This window comes from Arvicanthis niloticus, chromosome 2, assembly GCF_011762505.2.
Source record: "Arvicanthis niloticus isolate mArvNil1 chromosome 2, mArvNil1.pat.X, whole genome shotgun sequence".
Taxonomy (NCBI): Eukaryota; Metazoa; Chordata; class Mammalia; order Rodentia; family Muridae; genus Arvicanthis; species Arvicanthis niloticus.
The window spans coordinates 8,848,303-8,854,302 of NC_047659.1; positions in this window are offsets into that span (position 1 = coordinate 8,848,303).

The following is a 6,000-nucleotide window of genomic DNA, read 5'->3' on the forward strand; positions in this document are numbered from 1 at the left end:
AATGTTCTTGAGAATAGGAGGATTGGATCAGTATGAAACCGGGGTCTCAGGCAACCAGGCAGGTGCAAGCTGACAGGTGACTTATTGCTGTTCTGAAACTGTGCTTGGAGACAGCTTTCAGGTCTGTCTTCTTTTTTTTCCTCTGAGTTCACCTCAATCTTTTATTGGTTACACACTTTCTTGTTCTACAATAATACATAATTAAAAACTTTATCATTATTTTTCTCAAACCCATTATTTTTCCTAAAAAACCCCATGTAACTAACTATGCCACCAGAAAGCACAGTGCACACACAAAGTCACAGTTCAGTGTCCGCTTTAGCAAATTACACATGAACTTTAAACTCTCAGGAAAACTTCCAAATCACAGGTCACTTAGCATAAACTTGCAATTACAGCATTCACATAAGAACAGAAAGGTGCTAAACAGGTCAGAGTAATATTTATATTTTAAACTCGTCTTAAATTCACAAAACCTCTTTATTAAGCTCACTCAAATAGCTATTTCTACCTTACTTCTCAAACTCTTTTCCATATGCAATGCTAATTCCCCTGCAGCTCCACCAGGGCTCCCTCACAAGCCCGAATTCTATCTCTTGGAACTTGTACCCTGGTTTCCTTAGGCAGACAATGCCAGGGACTCAAACCATTATGTTTCAATCTTTCCAGAAAGGTCAGGTCACTAAGGCACCGCCCCCCTTGAAGGGTCCAAACTCATCTATCCATCCTTTATCTTTATTATTATGCATCTATATTCCAGTTTTCCCCAATAATATCTCTAAATCCAACTGTCCGTTATTAGAGATCTCCCCTCTCATAGGGGTTCTCACAATTTCTCACTAATCCAGTAGACCCAGCCACATCTCCCTGACCTTGTCCTTTGTATTTTCTATGAACACCCTGTCCTTAGTGGCCAAGGCCCAGTGTTCCATTTCCTTGGGGTCTTCAGTTCTGTTAACAACTAAAACTTCAGGTTTCTCAAAAACATTTCCTGCTTCAAATATTTTCTGGTACAATTTAATCATCATGAGTTGGCTAAGGTTTCCCAGAGAACAGTTAAGGCTGTCAGCCTCCACCTCCAGAAGCCCTGGTCCTGGTATGCCTGGCTTGACTGCTCGAATGTCAGGGCCAGAGAAGTTTGTTCTTAAGAGACATCAGAGCCATTTTCTTCTCCAGTAATGCCCTCAATCCCTTTCCCAGAAACTTTTCCCAGAGTTGTATTTGAAGACAAATATGATACAGAAAAAGGCAGAACAGACAAGTATACAAGAAAGACCAATGCCATCTGTATACTAGAAGGCCAGGGATGCATTATTCAGGTTGACGATACCCCTGCAGCCAAAACTGTGTCATGCAACGTCATCCACAACCATGTTGCACCTGACAAGCACCCACATAAAAAGATGGGCATGGTGCCAGAGCCTGAAACCCCAGTGCTGTGGAAGTAGCTGCTTGAAGTGATGCCATCCAAGTTCAGCTGAGGCAGGGTAGAAAAGCAGGGAAACTACGGGGGCGTTGGAGGGAAAGGAGACCCTGACTTGGGAATCTTGTTGAAGCTTCTCGTCAGCAGAGGAAGAATTCCAGTAGTTAACATCTGCTTCAGACCTTTCTCCCTTCCCAGCTATAAACTTGCAGTTTTCTAGGAATCTCACCAGAAACCCCATTTATAGGGTAAGGGCTCTAAGTCCGCTGTGCAATCCTAGTGGTGCCTGGTTTCACCTTATCAGATCATAGTTCCATTCAAATCATCTTCAGAGCTGCTGTAGAATTTCTGCCCCCCCACCTCCAGGATTGAATTTCTCTGTGCAACCCTGGCTGTCCTGGAACTATAGATCAGGCTGGCTTTGAACTCAGAGATCTGCCTGCTTCTACCTCCCAAGTGCCAGGACCAAAGGTGTGTTCCACCGCCCAGCTCCTATAGTTTTACTTATCAAAACAGAGAAAAAAAGGGAAAGAGTTTTCCTAGCAACCATTTGAAGTGTGACTTGAAAGCCACTAGAATGATATACACGGCTAATGCTAAGAAAATGAACCATGATCCTCCCTTGAGGAGCCGTGCCCACACCTGGGTATGTCTTACTTTCTGAGTGCATCTCTTTCTCCTAACAGAACCTTTGTGCTTAAGGGCCTTATTGAAATGTCTTCAATAATATTTTCTTTCTTTTTTTCTTCTTCTTTTTTTTTTCGAGACAGGGTTTCTCTGAGTAGCCTCAATAATATTTTCAATTCTGTTTCTCTCTGATTAGTCCTGAGACTATTTTCTGTGTCAAAGTCATAAACCCTTACTTAGTCTAAGTCAAGTTTCCTAAAAGATTAGGGCAGTCCTCAGACTGCTGAGGTGACAGTGTGGAGTTGTCTCAAAAAATACTGTGAAGAACAACAGAGGATAACACCTAATGCTGACCTCTGACCTCTGAACACATCATGTGCACATCTAAGCATAAACTAAACAAAAAGCACAATAAATACAGCAGACCTGATTTGCCATTGAAACCACAGACTTCTGGACTGCACTTTTGCAGATGAGGTGGTGAGGGTGTTGCTGGGAGGCCCACAACCTGACTTTGAATCCAGGAGCCTGGGTGGTGGAGGGGAACTTGCTCTTGCAAGTTGTCCTGGGTGCATGTAAGCACACACAAACACAAGTTATCAAATAATGCAAAATAAGCACAAAACAAGCAAAACTTAAGTACATATGTTTAATAAGCCTCAATCCCAGATGTGCAGCTGTTTCCAGGTGCCCACTCCATCCCAGATGTGCAGCTGTTTCTAGGTGTCCCCTCCACTGCTTGCTGCTGAAAGGATAAGTGTGGAGCAGAGAGAGCAGCTGGGTAGAAATCTGAGTTCTAGTCCCAGCTCTAGGTTTGTTTTGGACAGTAAGTGACCTCAGGTAGTCATTGGAAACAGCACGACTTCTTTCTGGATGGGCTGTTACATGTGAGTAACATGCTTGTGGAACACTCAGCACAGGACCAGAGAGCCCTCAGCACAGGAGCAGTGAGCACCACTCAGCACAGGACCAGAGAGCCCTCAGCACAGGAGCAGTGAGCCCCTGGAAGATGTTTGGCTAATGGTGAGGGCTCTGAGAAAAAATTGGTTATCAGATGGAATGAAGCTGGTTGCCACTGATATGTGAATTCTAGTCCTCCCTGGGCTTCAGTTTCTTTTTCTATAATCAGGTGATTATAATCACAACGACATCTCACTGCACAGGCTCTGTGCTGTGAATGCTGTGAGGATGAGCAGGGAGATGTCATTGTCTTTCTCTGAAAGATGAACCCGGACCAGTGTTTTGGTCTAGAGACCCTGAGACCTGCAGCTTGGGTAGAATGTCTTAAAGGACACCACCGCCCTCTTATGGCCACAGCTGACTCAACAGTTGGACTCTGTCTGGCTTCCGCCCCGCCTGAAGGAGGGTAAGGCCCTGGCTGATCAGTGACTTCCTGTCACTGACTTCCTGGCAAGGCGAACTTTCTTGATAAATGTAGTTGTGAGAGTTGGTTTGAGTAAAGAACGCTGACACTTTGGAGATTATAAACAACTGGCCAGATCCATCTTCAGGAGGGAGAGGACTAGGTTTGCCTTACTTCCTGCTCACATGTGGTATGTGGGGCCTGTCTGATAGTTTAATTTCCTTTAGAGTCCCCATTTGAGTGGAGAACTGTGCTGTTGATTCTGTGAGGTTGAAATTCAATGTGCTGAGGCAAGGTATGGCAGTACATGCTTCCGGGAGGTCTTAGCGTTTGAGAGGCAAAGGTAGGTAGATCTCTGTGAGTTCAAGGAATACAAAATGAGTTTAGGTTAGATAGGGCTACATTGAAAACAAACAAAAGACAAATTTAGTGAGCTTCAAACCTTGCAGGGCCAGGGGAAATGAGGATCAGTGAATGATGGGAGAAGGGGGAAATGCCTCTGTTAAATAGGAGACTCAGATAAAGCTACAGGAGAAACCTGCCATGTCTTCTATCCACTACTAACCGGCATCCATTCACATGTAATCGAGTATAAGCAAAGATCTTTGGACCCTGAGTGCACGTGGCCTCTTGTTACGGGAATTTGAACCTGTTTCTAGTTGTGGTGGGCTCAGCTCTTAGCACACACCTTTACTTCCTCTGGCTGGAATACAGATGTGCCTCGAGTACACACCTTTAATCCCAACGGATGAAGGTAAACTTAGTTTGTAAGAAGAAAGCACCCAAGGGCTGGAGAGATGGCTCAGTGGTTAAGAGCACTGGCTGCTCTCCCAGAGGTCCTGAGTTCAAGTTCTAGCAACCACATGGTGTTTGCTACATCCATCTGTAGTGGGATCCAATGCCCTCTTCTGGTGTGTCTGAAGACAGATACAGTGTATTCATATAAATAAAATAAATAAATATTTAAAAAAATGAAGGAGCACCCATGTTTAAAAGTGATATCTAATTGAGTAGCAGACATCATCTGATTCATGATGAAGTCGGGTCTGCCCAGTTCTCACGAGGACAGGCGACTTAAGGGGATGCAGCACCCAGAGACAGGAAGGAGGCAGTTTTACTTCAAGAGTTTTATAGAGACATATTTAAGAGAGAACAAGTAAGACACATTCAAAGACAGAATGAGCTATAGGATGAGAAGGAGCCAGATGATTAGGAAAGATTGCTAGAGCTAGTCTGAGGCAAAGTGGAGGAATTTAGAGACCAAGAGAAAAGACAGATCTAATAAGTCAGTTGGGAAAGGAGTTTGAGCCAGAACGACTGAGTTGAATCAGCCAGCCAGAGATCAGAAAGAACTAGGAAGGGTGAGCTTATTCAACAGTAATTTAGAGACTGAAAACATTTTAGGCCTAGATAAGATTGTACAGAGTCTAGAAGCTTCCGGAACTAGACCTAGGTTAGTGAACGAAGGCAGTAAGCCTCCCAGACAACAATTACAACAGGAGAATAGAAGTTACATTTATATCTCCTTACAGATTTGCTTATCATGTGTGGCTGCTGGCTTTTTACAACAGTCATCTTTCATAAGACACAGGTCATCACTCAGAAGAGGTCCTACTAAAGCACACTAAAGCCACAGGGCAGAATGTGAGGTCCCAAACCAACACCTAAGGGGCAGCTCTGCTGTAGAAAACAAGGCCCATTAGGAGCAGTAGTCAAAGGGCTCTATCTTCTGCTCAGATTGTGTTTCCTGTAAATCCCAGGCCTAAATCTATAGCCTACAAAATATAAGATTATAGTGGCTTAGAGTTGGATGAGAAACTCAATGTTCATTTCTTTTTTTTTTTTTTTTTTGTTTTTCGAGACAGGGTTTCTCTGTATAGCCCTGGCTGTCCTGGAACTCACTCTGTAGACCAGGCTGGCCTCGAACTCAGAAATCCGCCTGCCTCTCAAGTGCTGGGATTAAAGGCGAGCGCCACCACTGCCCGGCCAGAGACATCTTGTAGGACTTGGGAGGTGGAGGAGGAGTTCAAGGACATCCTGGGTTACACAGCCATTTTGGGACCAACCTGGATGACATTAAAAAAAAATCCTACACCTGGGCTGGAGACATGGTTCAGAGGTTGAGAGCACTGGCTACATTTCCAGAGGATTTGGTTTCGATTCCCAGAACCCGCATGGCGGCTCACAAACATCTGTAATTCTAGTTCCAGGGGCTCCAACGCCCTGTTTTGGCCTCTGAGGATATCAGACTCCCTCTGTAGACCAGGCTGGCCTCAAACTCAGAAATCCGCCTGCCTCTGCCTCCCAAGTGCTGTGATTAAAGGCATGCGCCACCACTGCCCGGCCGGGACCTTTTCTCAAAAACAAACACAAAACTGACATCCAAACACCAAACCAAACCAACGTCAGATTCCCTTACAATGTGGGAATTCATCATTCGTCAGGTGCTTTCTTGCCAATAGTAAATATGGCAGCTTGGCACCCTCTCTTCCTCGAGTTAACTTAATAGTTGCCAATAGTTAACATGGCCGCCACACTCTACATTCCCATTGGTCGTTTCTCTAAAGGTAGGCGGGAGTCGATGCGA